The 25453-nt window shown below is 41.7% G+C and overlaps 1 protein-coding gene across 1 annotated transcript in view; it reads left to right on the top strand.

Annotated features, from left to right (window-relative positions):
- CNTN5 (contactin 5) overlaps nt 1–25453 on the top strand; it is a 1460727-nt gene that overhangs the window by 628184 nt on the left and 807090 nt on the right. Inside the window, 1 exon segment of the mRNA XM_033947995.1 lies at nt 3324–3421. The gene's annotated coding sequence lies outside the window, so the exon portion shown is untranslated.

Consider the following 25453-nt stretch of genomic DNA (forward strand, 5'->3'; position numbering starts at 1 on the left):
AGCTGACCCTCGATGATCTTCTGCCACTAAACTGATCAGCTGACCTTTTAGTTTAGAGTCCCAGGGGTGTCAAATGTCAGTCCTCGAGGGCCGCAATCTAGTCAGGTTTTCAGGATTTCCCCAATGAATATGCATGATGATTAACTGGATTCTGCACCAAACTTAATTGTTTCTAATTGGTGTGGTAATTAACCACCCCGTTAACAGCGTTTTAAAAAACCTGACTACAGCATGGTGCCCAGCAATACCTAAGTCAAGAATAGACGTGGCTGACTTAGGCATCGCTAGGCATGTGTGTTAGGTGCTGATAAATCAGACCTGAAAACCCTGGCCTAATGTGACTGTGCCTACCACTGGGATGCCTAAGTCCACTTAGGTGCCACTAGCGCCATTTGGTTGACAACCATGCTGACCGGCGCCTACAAGTTAGGTGCTGCTTATGGAATCATGCCTTTAGCACCTTCTATTTAGTTAGGCCCTCCTTTATAAAGCTGCGCTAGCATTTTTAGCGCCGGAAATGGCGGTAAGAACTCTGACAATGAGTGTCGGAGTTCTTACTTCTGCGGCTGGCACAAGAAACGCTAGTGCGGCTTTATAAAGGAGAGGGTTAATAAGAACATAAGAAATGCCTTCACCGGATCAGACCTAAGTCCATCCTGTCCGGCGTTCCACGCACGCGGTGGCCCTTTTAAGTACATCTTTTGGGAGACCCGGATTTCCCGTATCCCTCGATATGGTTTTCAAGAAGATGTGCATCCAACTTGCACTTGAAACCCAGAACAGTAGTCTCCGCCACAACCTCCTCCGGGAGAGCATTCCAAGTGCTAACCACTCGCTGTGAGAAACAGAACTTCCTGACGTTTGTCCTGAATCTGCTGCCACTCAGTTTCAGGCTGTGACCCCGTGTCCGTGTGACTTCCGAAAATGTGTTGTGATTCATGCATGTTAACTGCAGGGGGCACTCCACACCCATTCTCTGCCAATGCTCTGCTCAGAAATGCATTCTAACCCAGAATTCCATTAATATGTGACTTACCACATGCTAATGGAGTTTTTAACTCCAGTTAGTGCTTCCTTGCATTAGCTGTTAGCGTGCATTAAACTGTGTGTGAACTGCTAACAGTGCTCAGTAAAAGGGCCCCTTATTATGATCACTATACGGACTGAAAATTTACTCCACAGATGCTTATGAAACATTTTTCACCTGTTAGAAATTTTTTAATGTGTGAAAACTGACGGAATGCACATTAAAGTGTAAGTTAATGAGTATCAAATTGATTTTGTGCAATTTTTAAAGGCACCATAATGAACTGACTGTGTTCATAAATGCACATCCCTGATAATAAAGCATTGACAGAACTAGCTGCTAGATTATCTACACTAGAGAATGACATGGTGACAAAATTCATCACTGTTCCCGTCCCCGCAGATAACCGTGGGAAATAATCCCATGTCATTTTCTAGTGTCTATTTCAACTTCGGTCCTTCTACACCAGCATTCTTCAAAGCAAAGCTTGCGGGTTATTGGCTGTGCTTATGTGAGCCAAGGATAATGAAGCCATTGTGACATCACTGATGTGATTGGCTCTTAGGCACTGGTGGAATGAGGCATTATGACATCACAATATCTGCTCTGGATACCAGAGACTGTCATTCTGCAGTGTCTATCTCAACTTCAATCCTTCTATACCAGCATTCTTCAAAGCAAAGCTTGCGGGTCAGTGCTTGTGGCCATTCATACTCTGATTCTTCCCTCTCTCCTTAAAGAATGACATGAAGATGGTTTCCCGCGGTTATCCGCGGAGACGGGAACGGTGATGAATTTTGTCATCATGTCATTCTCTAATCTACACCAGTGCTTCCCAACCCTGTCCTGGAGGACCACCAGGCCAATCGGGTTTTCAGGCTAGCCCTAATGAATATGCATGAGAAGTGAGAGGCATGCAAATCTGCTTCATGCATATACATTAGGGCTAGCCTGAAAACCCGATTGGCCTGGTGGTTCTCCAGGACAGGGTTGGGAACCACTGATCTACACTAATGTCTGCCTTAATTCCTTTCAATCAACCAGGCTTCAAAGTTATTTCACAATCTTCAGGCAATGTACAATATGTAATGGAATGTCTGATTCAGAAATAAGCCTGACTTTAGTCCCCAGCAAAATTGTAGAAACAAAATGATTGTGTACATAGATTACCGTGTTTCCCCGAATATAAGGCAGCGTCTTTTATTAATTTTGGGCCCCAAAAAATGCACTAGGTCTTATTTTTGGGGTAGGTCTTATTTTTTTCATGTACAATGATCATCTCTCCCTTCCTCTCCTCCAAACCAGTTCTTCTTCTTTCCTTTCTCTCCTCCACATGTTCAGCATCTTTCCTCCCCTCTCACCCGTCCCCTTGTACCTTCCCTCTGCAGCATTTTTCTATCCCTCCCTCCCATCCCTCATGCAGCCGAGCCCTTGCCCAACTTCTATCCCTCCCTTCCGTCCAGGTGCAGCAGAAACCTTGAGCAGCTCTTCCCTGCCCCCCCCCCCCACTGCGCAGCCAAACCCCCGCTTACCTTCCCATTCTTTCATCTCTCCCTCCCATCCGAACACTAGTTTCTAACAAAATCCTGGTTTCTTGCATTAAAAAAAAATACACTCACGCAGGCCGGTCTCTGCCATTTATTCAGAAGTTTGAAGCTATTTATCCAGCAGTTTGAAGCCCTAGAGAGAGGCATCGCACAAATCCCCTGAAGAAGATCTGTTTCAGATTGAAATGCCCATAGTTCTAGGAGAGGGCGTTGGGAGTCTGTATTATAGATTCAGCGCTGATTGCGGTTGGCTCCATTATAAGATGTGATTTGCTTTCTTTGTCTTTGTTATGGTGACATTTTATGCAAGAAACTAGGATTTTGATAGAGACTAGTGTAATTCAAGAAACCAGTGTTTTGATCAAAATTAATGTTTTAATAACATAGAGCGCTTCAAGCCCTCTTGGTCCAACATTGGATTTACTGTGGACATCCAGTTGATCAAATTACATGGAGGGTGATTTCTAGACTAACAGATTCGAATAATGAAGGGAAGAGTGAAGACATTGAATTTCTTAGAACAAAGGTGGATTTACCGCCTAAATGGTGTTACACCGTTTGGTTTAAATTTAGAATTAGAATGGCAAACATTACTATGAGGCAAATGGAGGAGGGTCCTCGTCCTTTCAACAATTTGGTACAAATCCTGTTGTGTAAGGGGCAATAAGAGGTGAGAAAATTTAATAAAAGTAAAAACTTCACCTGTCTGAGCCACCGGGTTGTTTTCATCTTTATGACGTCTCTGACAGCTGACATCGGGGAGTATATATGGAGGAGAACAGGACGCCGCGGCCATCTTGGTATAAACTACTGAGTGATCGACATATGGGCAAAAAGCTATATGAAGGTATTTATTTTTCAATATTTATTGTGGATAGCATCTATATAGATGTTATTTCTAATTATAAAACATAGAATAGGGGACATTAAACAAATGTATTAACCTTTTGTTTATAGAGATAACTAGTATTTTAGCCCGTTATATTAACGGGTGCTAGAATATATGTCTGTGTGTTTTTATTTGTGTCTCTCTCTCCCTCCCGCTGTCTGTCTCTCTCCCTGGTCCCCATTGTCTGTCTGTCTTTCTGTGTCTCTCCCTGCCCCTGTGTCTTTCTTCTTTTCTTTCTATCTGTCTCTCTCCCTGCCTCCTATGCAGCAGCATTTCTCTTCCACCACTTCCCTGTGCAGCAGCCACAGCAGGATTCCCTCTCCCTCCATTTCCTTCCCCCACACCACTTCCCTGTGCAGCAGCAGCATTTCCCCTACCCCCCCCCTTTCCCTTCCCGCAGCCTAGCCGGCTGCCTTAGTCTCTTACCGCCCCCTCCCTTCCCTTCCCGTGGTCCCGACTAACCTTCCGATTCCAGCAGCGTCTGCAGCACTCTACACATGCTGCTTCGGGGCCTTCAGTAGAAGGCCCCGAAGCAGCGTGTGTAGAGTGCTGCAGACACTGCTTGAATCAGAAGGTTCCAGGACCCGCAGCCCTTGCCGAACCCGAAGCAAGCTCTGATCAACTTACATGAGGGTTTTGTTTTTTTTTACGTGGGCCCAGCCGGAGCAGGAGTAGAAGTCTGGGAGGCAGGAATTAAAGTCCGTTCCGGCCCCGCTGACGTCGCCCTGGCCAGTTCACATCCTTCAGACGGCAAGAGCCGCCGCGTCCGACAGGCTCCACACCACCATGCGCATGCGCACTCCTACCTGTGGGTCCCTACAGCTCACTGAAAATGGGAGCACGCAGGTGGGAGTGCGCATGCATGCTTAGGGCTTTATTATATTAGATAGCCTTGAAGAAACTCCCCAGGGTGAAACATGTTGGCTTGTTAGTCCCTGTGAACCTGGCCACTTATATTAAGCTAAGTATCTAAGCATCTTAAGAATTTATATGGTAGATTCAACTTAATATAATAATTATTGAACATTGGACCCGATGAGGACCTGATGCATAAAGCCAAAATACTATGAAAGTTTTGAGTATATTGGTGGCATCTCTTGAGGGTTTTTCCGTACCACTGATTTTAGTGAGAGTACTAAAAGGTGATCCTAATGGGTTATCTTATATTATTAATAACACAGAGAGCATACACAATTAATTTATAAGGTAGGATAGGAGGAGTGAGCATATATGATTAAAAAATGGAGCGCAGGATGCGGGCCTGGAATGATATTTAATCATAGGAGGTCCTATGATCTGAGTTCTTAAATCTGATGATATGCTCATCTCCCTTAGTAATGTTCGGTGTTTAATGAGATTCTTATCGAAAAATCAAAGTGTAGTAAGATTAAAAAAAATTTTGGATGATAAAATGAAGTTATGAAACCAGAAATTGTTTTGGGCAATTATCAATTTTTTGGAACGATGAGAATATGATAGTCTTTATAATCATCCTATTACCCTCTCCTCGTTAGTAATCTTTTGATATGGGTAGGATGTTAATTTGAAAGCCTACATCTGATATTTTTTCATATTGGCTGGAAACCCTTGGCATATCAACTCCTTCCATCGGAGCCATGGCATTTCATTTTAATTTGATATAAGGTGGTGTGCTAAAAGCCACCTTAGACTTGAAGAAAAACTTCTTTGTAGGTTGACATTGGGCTGTTAAGGCACAAGAATGGAGGGAGGGGATATACCTGAAATTGTGGAATTATGTGGCTGAGAGGGTGGCAAGGAGATGAATGAGAGGAGGATAGTAAGTACAGAGGTGTAGTTGAAAGAAATAAAGGAATAGGAGGCTGGGAAAGGCATGAGATGGGAAATGGGAGAGTTAGAGCATGAGAAAGGGAGAAGGGAAGTTGGTAAGTGTCTGAAAAGCAAAATGGACGACAAGGGTGAAATTTGAGTTGATGGAGAGGCCGAAAAGTTTTTTATAAAAGGGGGGCAGGAAGAGCTAAAATTGAAAGATTAGTATTTCAAATAGAGAAGTAGTGGGGGAGAGTATGGCAATGGTTAAAGCTACGGCCTCAGCACCCTGAGGTTGTGGGATCAAACCCACGCTGCTCCTTGTGACCGTGGGCAAGTCACTTAATCCCCCCATTAGATAGAATGTGAGCCCACCAGGTTAGACAGGGATGGTATGGGGAGCAAAACACATGTAAAACCAGCAGAGAAAAGAAAAGACCAGGACTTAAATTGCTTGTACGCTAATGCAAGGAGCCTAAAGTCCAAAATGGGAGAATTAGAAGCCATAGCCATAAAAGAAAACCTAGACATCATTGGAATCACGGAAACATGGTGGAACGAGGATAACCAATGGGACGTAGTGCTGCCAGGGTACAAACTCTATAGAAGAGACAGGACCAACAAGAAGGGTGGAGGAATAGCACTATACATAAAAGACACCATTCCCTCGACCGGAGTGGATATAGAACCAAAGGCGGAAGGACTGGAGTCATTATGGGTCAAATTACCAGGAAAAGGTGGCCTTGACATAAGATTGGGTCTATACTATCGTCCACCTGGACAAACGGAAGCAAACGACAAAGATCTGGCGGCAGAATTGAGGTGGGAAGGCAACAACAGGAATGTGACAGTAATGGGAGATTTCAACTACCCCGGGATAAACTGGAGTATTGGAAACTCAAACTGTGCGAGGGAAACAGAATTCTTAGAGGCTGTGAGCGACTGCTTTATGGATCAGATTGTCAAGGAACCAACAAGAGGAGATGCCACTCTTGACCTAATCCTCAACGGATTAGGGGGACCTGCAAAAGAAGTGGAAGTGGTAGGGCCAATAGGAAACAGTGATCACAACATGATCCAGTACAAATTAGGAGTAAGTACAACAAAAGGGAAAAGAACCACAGTGACAACGCTCAACTTCAAGAAAGGGAACTATGATGCTATGAGAGCAATGGTAAGAAAAAAACTTAGAAACAGCTCAAGGAAAACAGAAACTGTAGAGCAAGCCTGGTCTCTATTCAAGGGCACAGTGCAAGAAGCACAACATATGTACATCCCCATATTTAGAAAAGGGTGCAAAAAAAACCGAACAAAAGACCCCGCATGGATAAACAATGAGGTGAAGAAAGCGATAGGAGACAAAAAAAAATCATTCCGGAAATGGAAAAAGGACCAGACTGGGGAAAACTGGGATGAACACAGGAAAGGCCAAAGAGAATGTCACCAAGTGGTTAGGAGAGCGAAAAGAGAATACGAAGAGAGACTGGCCAGGGAGGCAAAAAACTTCAAATCATTCTTCAGATATGTTAAGGGGAAGAAACCGGCGAGGGAGGAAGTAGGACCGTTGGATGATGGAGATAAAAAGGGAGTGATAAAGGAGCAAAAAGAGGTAGCTGACAGGTTAAACAAATTCTTCTCGTCAGTCTTCACAAGCGAGGACACATCCAATGTACCGGAACCCGACGTGATCTTCCATGGTGATCAAGAAGAAAAACTGTCGGCAATAGAGGTGAGCCATGAGGATGTCCTCCAACAGATAGATAGATTGAAAAGTGACAAATCACCAGGCCCAGACGGAATCCACCCTAGGGTACTAAAAGAACTAAGAAATGAGATAGCGGAAATACTCCAACGAGTTTGCAACCTATCCTTGAAAACTGGAGAGATACCGGAGGACTGGAAGATAGCAAATGTTACACCTATCTTTAAAAAGGGGTCAAGAGGAGACCCGGGAAACTATAGGCCGGTAAGTTTGACATCGGTTCCAGGCAAGATGGTAGAAGCACTGATAAAGGACAGCATCTGCGAGCACATCGAAAAAAATGGGCTGATGAAAGCGAGCCAACATGGCTTCTGCAAGGGAAGATCGTGCCAAACAAACTTACTGCACTTCTTCAAGGGGGTAAACAGCCATTTGGACAAAGGGGAACCTGTAGACATCATCTACCTTGACTTCCAAAAGGCCTTTGACAAGGTACCCCATGAGCGGTTACTTAGGAAGCTGTGGAACCACGGGGTGGAAGGGGACGTACACAGATGGGTCAAACACTGGTTGGCAGGCAGGAGACAGAGGGTTGGAGTGAAGGGTCACTACTCGGGCTGGAGAAAAGTCACGAGTGGAGTTCCGCAGGGGTCTGTACTTGGACCGCTGCTGTTCAATGTATTTATTAATGACCTGGAAACGGGGACGAAATGTGAAGTTATAAAATTTGCGGATGACACTAAACTCTGTAGAAGGGTCAGAACTACGGAAGAGTGTGAGGACCTACAAAGGGACCTAAGCAAACTGGAGGAGTGGGCGAATAAATGGCAGATGAAATTCAATGTAGGGAAATGCAAGGTCATGCATATAGGGAGAAAGAACCCGATGTTCAGCTACCAAATGGGGGGATTAGTATTAGAGGGAAGTAACCTTGAAAGAGATTTGGGTGTACTGGTGGATACAACAATGAAGTCAACGGCGCAATGCGCAGCAGCCGCGAAGAAGGCGAACAAAATGTTGGGTATTATTAAAAATGGTATTACGACCAGAACGAAAGAAGTCATCCTGCCGTTGTATCGGGCAATGGTGCGCCCGCACCTGGAGTACTGTGTTCAGTATTGGTCACCGCATCTTAAGAAGGATATGGCAATACTTGAGAGGGTCCAGAGGAGAGCGACACGAATGATTAAGGGCATGGAAAACCTTTCATACACAGAAAGATTGGAGAAGCTGGAGCTCTTCTCCCTGGAAAAGCGGAGACTCAGAGGAGACATGATAGAGACCTACAAAATCATGAAGGGTATAGAGAAAGTGGAGAGAGACAGATTCTTCAAACTTTCAAAACATAAAAGAACAAGAGGGCATTCGGAAAAATTAGAAGGGGATAGATTCAAAACAAATGCTAGGAAGTTTTTCTTTACCCAGCGGGTGGTGGACACCTGGAATGCGATTCCAGAGGATGTAATAGGGCAGAGTACGGTATTGGGGTTTAAGAAAGGATTGGACAATTTCCTGTTGGAAAAGGGGATAGAGGGGTATAGATAGAGGATTATTACGCAGGTTCTGGACCTGTTGGGCCGCCGCGTGAGCGGACTGCTGGGCACGATGGACCTCAGGTCTGACCCGGCAGAGGCATTGCTTATGTGCTTAAATGCTTGAGTACCTGAATAAATTCAAGTGAACCATTCTGAGCTCCCTAGGAAGAACAGTAGAGAAAACTGAATAAATAAAGAGTGATGGAACGAAACGAGAGGAGAAAAGCCATATGGACAGCAACCACTGGAAAGCGAATGATCAGAAGACACAGGAAAGCAGAAGCGATGGGACCGACGTGATGGAAAAATAAAATGTGCAGGCAACAAAATTAGAAAAAAGAGTTTTATTTTCAGTGTATTACCTGGAATATGTTAACTTTGGGATCTAATCTAATCTTCATTTTATAGATCTAATCTATTCCCTAAGGAGCTCGACTCGGTTTACAGTTCATTAAAAAATGAAACATAACAAGTAAAAACTGTGGGATAAAAACAGAAATTGATTAGATGGATGGAAAAAGTTAGAAAAAAAAGTATGTTGAATTGCTTAAAATTACTATATGACAGCTAAAATCAAATTAACTATTGTGAAATCAACCAGGTTTTTAAACTTTTTCAAAATTGAAATAATTGATCTACCAGTCTTAGAGAATGTAATGTAATTTGTAATGTAATTTATTTCTTATATACCGCTACATCCGTTAGGTTCTAAGCGGTTTACAGAAAATATACATTAAGATTAGAAATAAGAAAGGTACTTGAAAAATTCCCTTACTGTCCCGAAGGCTCACAATCTAACTAAAGTACCTGGAGGGTAATAGAGAAGTGAAAAGTAGAGTTAGAGGAAAAATAAAAATAAAATAAACATTTTAACAAGACAGCATTGATCTAAATACTTTGGAAGGTAGAAGAGAGGAGAGAAAGGAATAGAAGCAGAAGGGGGAGCCGTTGAACAGTAGAATTCTGGAGAAATTTAAATGATAGAAATAGAACAAAACAAAGACAAAAGGCAAAACAATAGATAAGATTAAAGATAAATCATAAGCTGGAAAGAAAAATAAAATAAAACTTTGTCTTCAATCCACGGTTTCAGCGTCAGTGATGAAGTGGAGCAAGTAAGTTTAGGAGGAGCGATTGACATTTCCAGAAAGTCCATTCCAAATTCTCACCAATTTAAAAGTAAAAGATTTACTAAGCGTCCCAGTGTTTTTAATACCTTTCAGAGAAGGAAATGCTAATTTGGGTTCCAGGATTTAAAAGCAAACTAGATGCACATCTTCTTACGAGAGGCTTAGAGGGATATGGGTGACTAAAATTATGCCAGGTTTACACCTGGCTGGGCCTCCGCGTGTGCGGATCGCCGGACTTGATGGACCGAAGGTCTGATCCGGAGATGGCAGTTCTTATATTCTTATGTTAAGTGCTCTCTCATTAAAGCAGAATTTCTGTTAAGATTCTCTGTAGCTTTTAGGTTTGTGCCAAGGGTATGTTTGACTGATTTTACCACCAAACAACGGTTTAACTTGCTGACATAAAGAGCTTTGAAATGTCTAACACTATATAACATTACCTATGTAGAGGATTAATGAGGCTTAACAATAGCCTTAGATTTGGGGGGGGGAAAAAACCTGAACGTATATTACTTAGATGATCCACCTATTTGATACAGTGTAAAGAGAGAAAGAAGCAAAGTGACAGAGATGTCGGATAAGAAATTTGAATTTTATTACACCATTTTAATCTCCTTTTTATAACTGCTAGATAGGCAAAGTGCTTTGTGCACGGCTTAATATCGTAGCAAGAATGAAAAGAACTGTACCTTAATATTATTGAGCATAGAACAGTTCAGTTATTCTGTCATTGCCTGTTTTGATCATTTTTAGATGTATACAGTGGTGCCTCGCATAACGGACGCCTCGTACAGCGAACGCTGCGCATAACGAACTTTTTGTCTTGCTCCCTATAACGAACTTCGTTTCACACAACGAAGTCGCCCGAGGGGCCCGGGGGGGGGCGGAACTACTCTCGCCGAAGCCGGGAACAGCAGCACCCTCCTGTCTGAATGCAGTGTTCCATCATCTCCCTCCACCTTACCTTAGATGCCGAGTTTTCCGGCTTTCTTTTTCGGCCAGCCACACACTTTCAAAGAGCAGCACATGCGCAGATGCTCTGTTGTTCAATCTTCTCCTCTGACGCAACCGGAAACCGGAAGTTGCAGGAGAGGAGAACATTGATCAACTTCAGCAGCTGCGCGTGCACAGCTTTTTGAAAGCGTGCGGCTGGGTGAAAAAGAAAGCTGGCAAACTCTGCATATAAGGTGAGGTGGAGGGAGGGAAATGTAGGGCTGCAGAACGAATTATTTTCTTTTACATGTATTCTTATGGGAAAGCAGGGCTGCAGAACGAATTATTTTGTTTTACATGTATTCTTATGGGAAAACGCGTTTCACACAACGAACGTTTCACATAACAAACTTGCTCCTGGAACGGATTAAGTTCGTTGTGTGAGGCACCACTGTACTTGTTTCTATGCCATATGCATAAGGAAAAATCTGGATTCAAATTCAAATGTTTTGCTTCCTTGTAAATATTACCATGTCATCTTTCATAATCACCCATATCTATCTATCCATCCATTTATACAGGGTGGAGGGAAAAAAAGTAATCCCTAGATTTTTTGCCATTTTCACAGCAACCACTTTGAATTTCAATAAGAAATTGTATATACTTATTTAGTCACTGCTCTCGATATAACCACTAATTCTTATTATGTTTTCCTTTTTTTAAATTTCTTATAACCCGTTCCGAGCTCTATCTTTATAAAGAAGATGGGGTATATAAGCTTAAGGTTTAGTTTAGTTTAGTCATCACAATTACGCACTCAAAGCCCAAATGATGAAGTTACGACTGCCTTATTTTGGTCACGCTATCCGAAGAGAGAGATCACTGGAGAAGGGCATCATGTTTGGGAAGATCGAAGGAGCCGGGCGAAGAGGGTGACCTGTAATTAGATAGCTGAACACTTTCATAGTTTATTAAAATTTGATTGAATGCTTCTCCTACAATTCAAAGCATTATACAATTAAAAAAAAGTACAAATATAAATAGGGAACAAACAACAAATAATGGACATGAACCTTACGAGACTGACATACTCGATTAGGGTGGCGACATGAGAACAAGAGGAAAGAAAAGAACTACAAGGAAGGAACAATAGGAAGGATATTACATTACATTAGAGATTTCTATTCCGCCATTACCTTGCGGTTCAAGGCGGATTACAAAAGAGATAAAAAACAGAGGGTTACAATGGAAGAACATTTGTCCTTTCTAGAGAGGTAAAGGGTAGGTTATGTAGTTTCTGTGTGGCGGGAAGAGGGAGGGGGGAAGGATGGTAAGTTTGAAGTTAGGGCTGTTTCAGGAATTTCTTGACAAGGTAAGTAATAATTAAGAAAAAAAAAAAAAAGATAAACAATCATGGGGATGATGCTGGAGGACCTTTCTGGACTAGCACAAAACGGATTTATTTTTAGATCCGCAATTCGTCAAGTCGCTAGGACTCGAGCACGAGTCGATGGCACCTGACAACAATAATAAACTACATTTGCCCCCACCCCCCCTTTTACAAAGCCGCATTAGGCCGTTTTTTAATCACCGGCCGCAGAGATATTAGCTCTGATTCTTTGTAAAAAGAGCCCTTAATTATCTAAAGTTATGTTGATGTTACTGAAATTTTAGTGTTACTACCTAGCAATTTTACACATTAAAATTGTTCAAGCTAAAACAGGAAAATGACATCATTCAAATGATGCAACTGACAATGGGCTAGATTTACTAAGGGCATGGATCGGATCCATGTCCGGGGGGCTGATTCACAAATCGCCCTCGTGCAAATGAGAGCAATTGGAATCACGCCCCCAACCGAGCGCCTGGATCGCTCTATAGCGATCCCGACGCAAGCGCATACCATCTGTAGATGGTGTGCGCATGCCCTGGCCCTCCATGCCCGGCAGAGCATGATGGTTTTTTTCTTCCCAAGCCCATGGTTTTAACCCGCTTTAAGGCCGCAGGTTAAAACCACGGGCTTGCACTGCGGGGAAGGGCAGGAGAGATTTGGGGCGAGAGCAGGAGATGGGACACAGAGCAGATCATGGTAGGCAGGAGATCGGGGCTGAGAGTGGAGAAGCAGGGCAGTCGGAAAGGACCTGAGCAACTGGTCCTCAGCAGTCACTTATTTTTTGATCGGTCGGTCCAGTCGGTTTCCCACTTTTTTTTTTTTTTTTTGTGAATCGCTGCCTGCCTACATTTGAATGCCGTTCCCCCTCATTTGCATGCGCGGATCGGAGGATGATCGGGACAGAGGTTAGTGAATCGGGTTGGAGGGAAATCGGATCGTAAAAGGGTCACTAAGTGGTCGGAAGTTGATCGGTGGGCTTAATGAATCTAGCCCAATGTGTCAGAATTTCACAGTCTCTGTAAATACGCAAAGACTCAGATTCTATAAAAGATGCCTAGCCAATCTAGGTGCCTAACTTGGGGTCCTTTTACTAAAGCGCGCTAAACAATTTAGCGCTCGCTAATCAATTTAGCAGTTCAAAATTTGCCAAACAACTAATGGCAACTATGCTTTGTATGGCAACTATGCTAGTTGTTTGGCAAATTTTGAACTACTATGCACTCTTGAAGTTTTTCATCTCTTTATTTTGTTATTAGGCTTTGCAATTGTCTCTGCAATAAAAGTTATTTTTATGCCTGTGATGTGTGGTTGGTAGAGTGGGTTCCCTCACCATATTACTGAGGTTTTTTTTCTTTCATTTCCTTTGACATGCATCGCTTATGAGCCTAACATTCATTTTGTGTGTTTGTGTTTTGGGAAGTTTTTTTGGATTAGTAATAATGAATCACCCCCTTTCCTCCTTTTTGGATTTAATGTATATTAATACAGTATATGCTAACAAAGTGCATACTGTAATAACTTTTTCTCTAAAAATATCTACAATGCAGATGGGTCCTGAAAAAAATGATATATCACCCCAATTAAACCAGCTACAAAATCTGGGTCACAGGTGCTCAGTTGATCCCCACAGAGTAAATCCATCCCTTTTTGCTTATAACCAGAGATAGGACCTTTCCTCCATTTTTAAAAACCAATTACAACATTTTCTGGTAGCAAATTTTGGGCTCCCTTTACATAGCCGCATTAGGCTTTTTTTTTTTTTAATTGCTGGCCACAGTGGTATTAGCTCCGATGCTCATAAAATTCCTATGAGCGTGAGAGCTAATTCTGCCTCAGCCGATGATAAAAAAAGGCTAACAGGGCTTTGCCAAAGACAGGGGGGGGTATCAAGAAGGAAAAAAAAATCTTCATTTTTGTTAATCAATTTTTATAGATTGTCTGGTATAGAATCCTTCTGTCACTCGTCAATAGTGTTCAAGTGAGTGCAAACGGAGATGATTCTCTTCTCCCACACATTATGTTTATAAATTCAAATGTCATAATCCAAGAAAAGGGACCAAGTCTTAGAAATTGAGGGGTCCTTATACTAAGGCAGTTTTAGCACGCACTAAATACTAATGCGTCCATTATAGTCTTTGGCTGCGCCTTTGTAAAAGGACCCCTGAGTTAGTCAGCTGGCTAAGTAATCAAGAAGATGCTAATTCAAATGCAATGACCACCTCTTTCTATCATTTAATTTGCCCTTTCAATTAACACACTGTTGGATCTGATAAACGTGCACTAAGACTTGACACCTTTTCTTAAATTGTGATACCAATATTTAGCCTATTGCTCTTCACCGTCATTGGACATCAAAGCAGTTTATAGTTCAAACATAAAACAAATTGCCAGCCCCGACAACAGAAGCAGAAGCCCGAGATAAAAGGGGACTGTAGCAAAGGAACACCATTTCCCTAGCCTAAGGCTCTCAGAAATAAGAAAGTTCAAATGCCCAGGTCTTCAGAGTAATTTTTGAAGTTCAGTTCTCATCAATATAGATGGATAACAAGTTCCATAGGGAGGGCCTTGAGTCAAAGAAGAGCCGGGGGAGATATCTGAATGAAAAGAGGAGGGAGAGAGGCCTGGGCAAAGCAGAGGGAACAGATGAAGGTGTAAGAGGTCAGAAAACAATAAATAGGATAGTGTGCTAATGTGGAAGGCCAAATAAGAATCTTAAATGCAATTCTTGCAGTGGATGGCAAGGGGAAATATGTCCGAATGATGAATATTTAGGAGAAATTTAACTGAATGAGCTGAAGACACTACAAAGAAAAAAAAGAGGCAGGCTATTATAGAGGCCTTTAGAGTAACTGATGCTTGAAATAACTAAGGGACTCTTTTATTAAGCTTAATACCGTGGGCCAGCACGGTAAATGCACCAGAGCCCATTGGGATTGAATGGGCTTCGGTGTATTTGCTACACGGACTCACTGCCACAGCTTGATAAAAGATGCTCTATGTCAGAATCTGGGTTTAGAGTAAATCATAGATCTAATCCAGAGGAGATCAAAAAAAGAAGATTTGAAAGAGAAAGCAAAGTTACGAGTGATTCCCAAGACACAGATGGAGTCTTATAAAGGAAGAGATGACTTGGCAAACACAGGGGGGGGGGGGGGGGGGGTGGAAGTGGGAACATGGGGAAAAAGAGAGTGGATGAAATTATATTTGGAGATATTCAGGACAAGAGAGTGATCTCATGACCACGTATCTGCTTCTAGAAGCTGTGCCTATTCACGTTTCACCAAAATAAGTATTTTTACATGTTTAATGAAGGTAAGAAATGTGTATTATTTTTATTTTGTTTAAGGAGCACTTCCTCTTTAAAAGTACAATTTTTTAAACATTTTGTTGGGGGTGGGGTGGGGGGCTCCTTTAATAACCCCCACCTGAAACTGAATGACAGCATTAAAAAAAAATTTTAGTTGAGGATTTTATTTTTATAGGTTTCTGTCACATTTAAAAATAAGCTTTGCAGCCCCATGGTCTCTATGGTATAACTAATGTTCCTGCATCTCTTATCTTTTTTTGAATATGTATTATTCTGATGAGCTTTCTACCATCAAATCCTATAAAATATATGAGGTACATAATCAAAACAGAAATACGTCTAAAAACCCGCCTAAATCGGCACTTGGATGATCTAAAACACAGGTTTTCCAAGTGCCAATAATTGAAATGGGTTTTAGACGTATCTAGAGACAGCTCAGGCCTTTTCATTGCCGCTGTGCACCCAGAACGAAAGGGGCATTTTTCAAGGAGTGGTTAGGGTGGGATGTGGGCCGATCAAACTTAGTCGTCCTGTAGCGATAATCGAAAGTTTGATGAGACTGCCTAGATGGAACTTATATGTTGTGACTTAGGTGATCTAAAAACAGGTCTAAGTGCCCAGGTAACCACTGCACACACAAAGTACAGACCCCAAAACACTCCCTCAGTAATCACTGCCACCCCCCACACCTCCATAAAAATTGGAATAAAAACGTATATAACTGCCTCCAGAACATCAGCACCAACATAGGAAAGCCTAGCAGAGCTGCACAGAGGTGGCTTAAGTAGTCTGGGGGGTGGGCTAGTGAATCATAGAGAGGAGGACCCAGGCCCATAAGCTAGTCTAACCACTGCATTCATGGTGAAAAAGATGAGTCCACCAACCCCTCTCAAACCCTGCTGCACTGCCATATAGATGCTACCTGCAGCCATAGGGGCTATTGGGATGGTAGACAGGTGGGTATAGAAATTTTGGGGGTGTTTTGGGGGGCTCACCATGACTTGCAAGGGAGTTGTGGTGAGATGTTTGTGGCACCCTTTTTGTGAAGTTCACAGCAGTGCCCTGTAAGGTGCCCCACTACTCTGTTGCCATATCTGGGTGGCCAGTCCATCATTTTCTTGACCCCTCCCATATCCAAATGGTCTTTTTCTAGATGTTTTGGACTTGGACAATTTTTTTGTATGTAATTGCATGTAATTTTGTAAACCGCATAGTTTATATGCGGTATATAAATTTTTAAATAAATACGGTATAAAGATAGATGACTTGGCGGTCTGGACGATTTTCGGAAAAAAATATTTTGGACATATTTTTTGAGAATCGACTTTAGATGCTGCCGACTTTGGCAACTAGCGGTCTAGGCCCAAAACGGACTTAGAAACTGTTGGGTTGTTTTATTTTTTATTATTATACTGCTCCAAATGTTTCCAAAATAAATGCAGACATAATTATACATTCAGGTACCATTTGGTCCTAATAAGTTATTTAATTCTTTCTGTCTTTTTTTTAAATTTTATTTCTTAATATGTCTGCTTTTAAAATGGGATTTTGTGAGATTGCTACTATATGATCCTCACAAACTAATTACCATGTTAAATCCCTTTCATATTAAGGTTTGCACTAAATGACCCCTTAAGACTTTTCAACGTGCATGGTTTTTTTTGGGTTTTTTTTTAAATTCTTTATTGATTTTCCAAACATCAAAATGCAAACCACAAATATGTATCCATATGATAAGTCAATAAAAGCACATTCATCGTATAAATATACATGAACAACCATTTTTTCCAACTCACTCAATAATTAATCAATAGAAATCAATAAAAACATAAAAAACATACAATTCTTTCAATAACCTTCCCCTATTTAAAATAGTAATATCATCCCACCCTTCCCTGGATGTGTATGAAAATAAACAAAGGACAACTATAGTGAAATAACAAAAGATATCAACGGGCCCCAAACTAGCTTAAATAAATTGTTATGCCCCGACATGTCAGCATTCATTTTCTCATACCTATAGCTGGAGCATAAATTTGTCCACCAGAAAGGAAAATTCAGGCTATCGTAATCAGTTTGTGAGAATGGCTACTTGATGTGCTGAGCAAGGGAGCTGCATTTATCCAAAGCTCCTGAACTGCCTCTCAACATAAAAATCCAAGTGCTAATTGGCTATGAAGCTCTTCCCCCTGTAATATTCATTGCCTTAATCCCATGTATGTTTCTGTCTGCTTCAACATGGAACTTCGCCACTTAATTGGTGGCACTTTCATATGTAGGTTTGTAAAATGGAAAGCTGCCCCACAAAAACATGAAAGTGATAGTCACTGTATCGTAAGAACATAAGAATTACCGCTGCTGGGTCAAACCAGTGGTCCATCGTGCCCAGCAGTCGACTCAAGTGGCGGCCCTTAGGTCAAAGACCAGTGCCCTAACTGAGATTAGCCTTACCTGCGTACGTTCTGATTCAGCAGGAACTTGTCTAACTTTGTCTTGAATCCATGGAAGGTGTTTTCCCCTATAACAGATTCCGGAAGAGCATTCCAGTTTTCTACTACCCTCTGGGTGAAGAAGAACTTCCTTACGTTTGTACGGAATCTATCCCCTTTTAACTTTAGAGAGTTCCCTCTCGTTCTCTCCAACTTGGAGAGGGTAAACAACCTGTCTTTATCTACTAAGTCTATTTCCTTCATTATCCTGAATGTTTCTATCATGTCCCCTCTCAGTCTTCTCTTCAAGGGAGAAGAGGCCCAGTTTCTCTAATCTCTCACTAGAAGTGCTGAAAACTCACCTTTTCCCCTGATCCTTTATGAGAGTGTGCCAATCCAGATCCCCTGGACCCTCTGACAAAGGGTCCCAAACTCTCCACTGTCTTGAGTCTCAAACATTGATGAGCTTCATCCTATGACTGACCTATATTTTTTCATACAGTGTTCTGCCACACTATGTCATACTGTTCGCCATTCGTATCCTACTATACTATATTCCATATTTACGATACTGTCTGCAGCACCATATCTGCCATGCTATGATCTCTCATGCCATGTTTGCCACACAATGTTTGCCATTAGATGTCTTCCATGCTGTGTTTTGTCCTGCATGCTAGCCTTATCATTCTACCCAGTCGTATCATACTACGTATGTTAACAATGCTCTGTAATATTACATTTGCCATGCTATGTTTTCTGAACTATACTTGCCATGCTGTATCTCATCTTGATCGTGTTTTGTCATATTATGTTTTATCATGCTTTCTTAGCTATGTTTTGCCATCTTTGTCTATGCTTGCCATGCTATCTTTTCCCATGGTTGGAGCTGCAGCCTCAGACCCTGAACATAAGAACATAAGCAATGCCTCCACTGGGTCAGACCTAAGGTCCATCGTGCCCAGCAGTCTGCTCACACGGCAGCCTGAGGTTGTGGGTTGTGTCCCTGGGCAAGTCAACTGCTCAAAACTATAAACCATTAAATATAATGGTGGTTTTACAAATGAAGGAAAGATCTCAGAGTTGCCACTCCCAGGATAATATTATTATTGTCCAAAAGGGAATTGTGGCTTGTGGTATCTTTCATTGATCAACCTTCATTATTAATTTATAGTAGTTGAATTATTCTTTAAATCCACTTTAAAATTGTTAATTATTGAATATTACCACTCTAAACTATTTACTTATATTCTTTAAGGAGTATTTATCCTATATATTTTTTTTTCTTGGTTTTATTCTTAATTTTTGTGCAAAAATGCAAATATTTCCTAAAGTGACTAGTGCAAATCTAGCTTATTTATCTAAATATGCTGTGCAAAATAGCAAGGATAGAACATCATGAAAGAGGCCTTAAGACTGGCACTTATCTGTTAAACATGATGTATCAGAAAAACGGCACATTCATCTGGCCGTAGGAAACCCGTGTATCCCAACTCTGAGATCTTTCCTTCATTTGTAAAACCACCATTATATTTAATGGTTTATAGTTTTCGGTAGATTGACTTTTTTTGGGGATCTTGTTAATATTGGTCAATCTGTTCTCTTGTTCTACACTACTTTGACAAGTCAACTGCTCCCCATTATCCCAGGTGCATTAGATAGACTGTGAGCCCACTGGGACAGACAGGTAAAAATCCTCAAGTACCTTAATCAATTCATGTAAACCATTCTGAGTTCTCCTGGGAGAACAGTATAGAAAATTGAATGAATGAATAAATCAATCTAAAAATTGCTGGGCTCATGCAATTCATTTTTTCAATGCATATATTTGTAAAATGGCTGCTCCCGCTTCACATACTTGCAAACACATGCATAATTCTGGTGGTATTATAAAAATAGCCCTGTCAATGTTTAGTTAGCCTTTAAAAAAAAAAAAAAAAAAAAATTAAAATTCTTTATTGATTTTCAAAAACGTATACAAAGTGTGACAAATATACAATCAACAACTGAAACACATTAACCCAACCCAGCCCCCCCTTTCCCTCCCTCCCTACCTGGATGTGTGTAGAAGTCTAAGACAATCCAGAAGTTAAGGATTCAATCATTCTGTTGCCTGACATTCTGTTAGCCTTTTATAAAATTCCCTGAAAATTTTGACTATCCAGATTTGGAAGTCCCTTTTTTTTTTTTTTACTTAGAATGATCTAGGACGATCAAGCTTCATGTTAACTGGTACATTCTTAAAAAAAAAAAATCTAACAAGATTGGTAAGGCAAGAATCCCCTTTGCTAAACCTATGTTGCCTCTGTCCTATTGCACCATATATAGTTTTATGGATGCTAATTTTATCTTTCAGAATAACTTATTTTAGTTTTGCCAAGAACCGATGTCACTCTTGTAGTTTCCAGGATCATTCTTGGAGTGCTTCTTAAATTTTGGCATTACCCTGACATCCTCAAATCCTCCGTACTGTAGCTGAGCTTCATGATAGATCACAGATGTGATAGATTTGCTAATTAATTTTTGAGCACTTTGAAAACTCTAGGGTTTATACCATATGGTCTTAGTGAATTATAATGACTTAGTAAGAGTTTGATGATGTGGATTGGCAAGGAGAACAATTGACAGTTTTGCAAAATCTGCTAGGAGCTGACATAATACCACAGAGGAAATGTGTTATTAACCTTAAAATTATCCCCACAGGGCAATGTTTTATGCATTTGGGGATGAAAAGCCAGGCTCAGATCATATTGATTATTTCATTAGTAGTCACTCAGATCAATTATTTTAGCTCCCTATAGTGTGTCATCCTTCAGAAAACTATTAAGCTTTTGCAGATCTTTCAGAACAAGCAGATAGAAAGTCCACACATTGTGGGACTCCCTGCCTACAACAAAAAAAGGGGAGGGGGAGAGGGGATAATTATCAGGTGTTGCAACAGACAGGCACCAACATGCTTTTTTGGAAGCAAGTATCCTTCTTCATTTTTGGAATGCAGCCTGGAACAGATAAAAATATGGTCGGGGGGTGGGGTGAAATTGGATTCTAATCCCAAAGAGATTTTGGAGGACTGACTGGTCAAGCCTGCTGTCATATTGGGAGCCCTTTTTCTCAACAGTAGTGAACTGTGAATGGATGAGCACAGGCAAAAGAAATATGGTCTGTTAGCCTATTACTAATAATAAAAAAAAAAACATTAAAAAAAAAAAAAGTTCTGATGCAGGGACTATCAACCAACAGCCAGAGTTGATGGAGAAAAGCCTTCAGGATATTTCAATAGTAATATCCAAAAGACTAACCTAACTCCCCCAATTTTTTTAAATAGGAGGCACATCCTTGGTCAGAAAAACTCCATACTTATTCTTATGTCATAAATCAAAACTAATATTTTAAGAGCATATAACCAAAGTCTGTGTAATAAATACAAGTCACAAAAAACTTATCTTTAGATGAATAGTCCACTTAGCCAATTAGATATTAGCAAGGGAGGAAGTGGGACCCTTGGATGATGGAGACAGAAAGGGAGTGGTAAAAGAGGAAAAGGAGATAGCTGACAGGTTAAATGAGTTCTTCACATCAGTTTTCACGAGGGAGGACACAACCAACATTCCGGAACCCGAGGAGATCGTAAAAGGAGATCAGGATGAAAATCTGGTCCAACTAGAGGTGAGCAAGGTGGATGTCCTCAGGCAGATAGACAGGCTAAAGAGCGACAAATCGCCAGGTCCGGACGGCATTCACCCAAGGGTACTCAAGGAACTAAGGAACGAAATAGCTGAGCCACTCCAACAAATATGCAACCTATCCTTAAAAGCTGGAGAGATTCTGGAGGACTGGAAAATAGCAAATGTCACGCCCATCTTCAAGAAAGGCTCAAGGGGAGACCCAGGAAACTACAGGCCAGTGAGCTTGACCTCGGTCCCGGGAAAGATGATGAAAGCGCTGATTAAAGACAGCATCTGGGAACACATCGAAAACAATGGGCAGCTAAAGTTGAGCCAGCATGGCTTCTGCAAGGGCAGGTCATGCCTCACAAACTTATTACACTTCTTTGAGGGGGTAAACAGCCAGGTGGATAAAGGGGAATCCATAGACATCATTTACCTTGACTTCCAAAAAGCCTTGGACAAGGTACCACATGAAAGACTGCTAAGGACCATAATGACTGGTAGGTACAAAAGAGAGACCCTTGTTAAGTATTGATGTTTCTATAGGGCAGTGTTTTTCAACCTTTTTTGGGCAAAGGCACACTTGTTTCATGAAAAAAATCACGAGGCACACCACCATTAGAAAATGTTAAAAAATTTAACTCTCTGCCTATATTGACTATATATAAAGTAATTCTCTTGAATAGGAATCAAATAAACACAAAGAAAGTATTTTATAATTACTTTATTACGAAAAAAAAATTATAAAATACTTTATTCAGTGCGAAACCTGGGCCTGTTTGGCTGAACACAAAGCTGATATTCTGGCTGGAATCGAAGAAAGACACACACGTAGCTCTTCGTCAACAGCTCTCAGTCTCTCTCTGTATTTGGTTTTTATAGCATACAAAAATAGACAAATATACCCTCCATCCTTTTTATTAAACCACAATAGCAGTTTTTAGCGCAGGGAGCTGCGCTGAATGTCCAGCGCTGCTCTTGACGCTCATAGGCTCCCTGCGCTAAAAACCACTATTGCGATTTAGTAAAAGGTGACCATATTGTAAAATATAGACAGCAGATATAAATTCAGAACTGTGCATAGTAAGTGAAGGGAAGTTTTCATCTCTGGGAATTTACCCAGTTAACTATTAAGTTATTTGGGCAAATTCCTTTGAAAACTGTGGTAATACTGCCTCCACTTTGCTAAATTTAAAATAAAATCATTTTTCCTACCTTGTCTGGTGATTTCTGGTTGCACTTTTTTCTTCTGACTGTGCATCCAATCTTTCTTCCCTTCTATCAGCCTGTATGCTTTCTCTCCTCCACACCTCATTCCCTCCCCCAACTTTTTCTTCCTCTCTCCCTGACCTTTCTTTCTTTTTTTCTGTTTCTCTTCTTTCCTTCTGTTTCCCTGCCTGCCCCCTTTCTTTCTTTCTCCCTGCCGTTCCCCAAGCCACTGCCACTGCCGCTGCCATCGGGGAACAGGACCCACCAATGGATAACAGGCCCCAAAGCCGACGCCGACGCATGCTCTCCCTGACGTCAATTCTGCAATCTGAGAGGAAGTTCCGCCCAGCCAGGCAGCGATTGGCTGGCCCGAACTTCCTCTCCGACTGCAGAATTGACGTCGGGGAGAAGAAGACTTATCGGCTCGATAGATTAGATCGCCAAGACAAAGTGAGTCCTGGGTGATCGACTCACTTTGCCTTGGCGAGCTACTGGCGCCCTTGCCTCGGGCCCCCTGTCAGCTCCGGGCCCGGCGGCCCTGCGGCACACCAGGCAACATCTCGCGGCACACTAGTGTGCCGCGGAACAGCGGTTGAAAAACACTGCTATAGGGGATAAAACCCGGCAAGAGAGATTGAAAATGTTAGATGTCAGGGTTGTTGTCGGGATGTCTTGGATCGTACTGGTCTCTTGTTGGGTAATTTGGGACCCCCCTGAAAATGGACATTGTGGGATACGGTCTGCATAGATCCCTGTCATGATTTATCATCGTCTGATGAATCTGATGATGTGTGTGTGTAAGCAGGGCGTCTCACCCTTTTGATGTTACGGGTTTTGTCCATCCATGCGTACACAAACCCTTTTGTATAGTCCATCTCATCCCTACGCAGTTTTTTAATTTTAGTTTTCCTCAAATCCTCCTTAAATGCGTCAATTTTAGAATTAATATCTTGTAAAGATTTGGTGTACGGGGCCGCGTCGGGACCCCACATAGCTTTTGCTATTTGAATCAAGTCAAACTCTTAAGCTAAGTTGAAAGTATTAGTGGCAACCTGAATTGCAAGAAAGTTTCTTTTGACCTATTTGCATACAGTAGTTTCAATTAAGTAATCAAGTGTTACAAACTTAGTTGATACACTTTTACACCTTTGAGCTGGTCTCGCTTTTAACATTGATTAAGCAATGATTGGAAGACAAACTCTTTTCCCAAGAGGGGGTAACCTCTCCCTCTTCAGAGTTTTATTTCTCTGAGCTAAATTTTTGTATAGCGAGCCCTCCTCTTAGGCTGTGTATATTATTGAGTCAGTCTGTTTTTTCTTATAATTGCATCCATCTTTGGCATTAACTTAATGTTAAATTTTTCTGCTTTCTTTTCAAAATCTACGTTTCCATATCTTACCTTCCCTTCCTATCTCTCTCTTCTTCTGTCCTATTTCCATAGACTGGCATCTCTTTCCTTCCTTTCTCTCCCTCAACTCCTTCCTTCCTTTTCCCTAGTCTGGCATCTGTCTCCTTCCCTTCCCCCATGCCCTGGCATCTCTCCCTCCCCCTCCATGGTCTGATATCTCCTTTCCTTCCCTCCCTCCCATGAACTTGGCTTCTCTTGTTCCTCTCCTCTCCCTTGTCTTTCTTTTCCCTCCTTCCCTCTCTTTCCCCAATTGGGTGCAGCAGCAACAGAAGCAGAATTTCCATTCCCCCTTTCCTGTGCAGCAGAAGCATTTCTCTTACCCTTTCCCTCCCTCTCCCTTTCCCTGTACAGCAACAGCAGCAGCAGCATTTCCCTAGGGTCCCCCTTTCCTATGCAGCAGAAGCATTTCTCTTTCCCCTCCCCTTCCGTTCTCTTCCTTGTGGAGCAGCAGCGTGTCTGGCCGGCTAACTTGATCGTTCCATTCAAAGCCGCGGGTGGCGGCTCCTCGCGAGATCTGCGCCTGCGTCTGAAGCCTCTCTGATGTTGTGACGTCAGAGAGGCTTCCGATGCAGGAGTGGATAGCGTGAGGAGCCGCCAACCCGCGGCTTTGAACGGAACGATCGACTGAGCCGGCCAGACACGCTGCTGCTCCAAAAGGAAGGGAAGGGGGAAGAGAAATGCTGTTTTGATCGCGTCCAGACCGCGGGCCGCAAAATAGCACCTGGAGAGCTGCATGCGGCCCGTGTTTGAGACCGCTGTGTTAAATGATACAAAATTGTGGGGGGAGGGGGAGGTCTAAAAGCAGCCAGTTTTGCTTGTGCTGTTATTGATTTTAAAGTTTCATTCTGTAGCTAACGGGAGCAAAAATTAAATAACCAAAGAAAATACAAAGCATATTTCAGAAAGAATATCAATATACATGAAGGGTCAAAATACCTGCTAATCCAAAATTGCTAAATAATTGGATAAAAAAGTAATACCTGGTAGGTATTGGTTCTGTTTGCCAGTTACAATATCCTGATATCTCAAACAATGTAATATATGTTGTTTATAAAGACATTTTCTGGTTACTTACAGGTAGCTTGTGGCACTAATAGATGTTTCTTATTTATGATCATCCATTACGCACTGAACTTTCTGTAGCATTTATTGCTTTTTTCATGACTGAAAACACAATTTTTGAATCAATTCAGTCATTTTATTTTGTTCAGATTTGTTTGCAACATGTTCTCACAGTTGCTATTTACAATCTGATGATATATTTACGTGCTGATATTTATCCATTTGAACATTCGTCAGTCTGACAAAACGCAGAACAAGTTTAGTAAAATAGTAGTGTGGTAACGCCCATGAGGGCAGGCCTGATGCTCGCGTAAGACCGAGCCACACGGACAGATGCAGGTAAAGGAAAAGAACATTTCTTGAAGCTGTTTGATCAGGGGACCTGTTCCAAGTTTCCCAAGTTTATTATTTCTTTGATATTCTGTCAAT

Source organism: Geotrypetes seraphini, chromosome 6 (assembly GCF_902459505.1).
Source record: "Geotrypetes seraphini chromosome 6, aGeoSer1.1, whole genome shotgun sequence".
NCBI classification, from domain to species: Eukaryota; Metazoa; Chordata; class Amphibia; order Gymnophiona; family Dermophiidae; genus Geotrypetes; species Geotrypetes seraphini.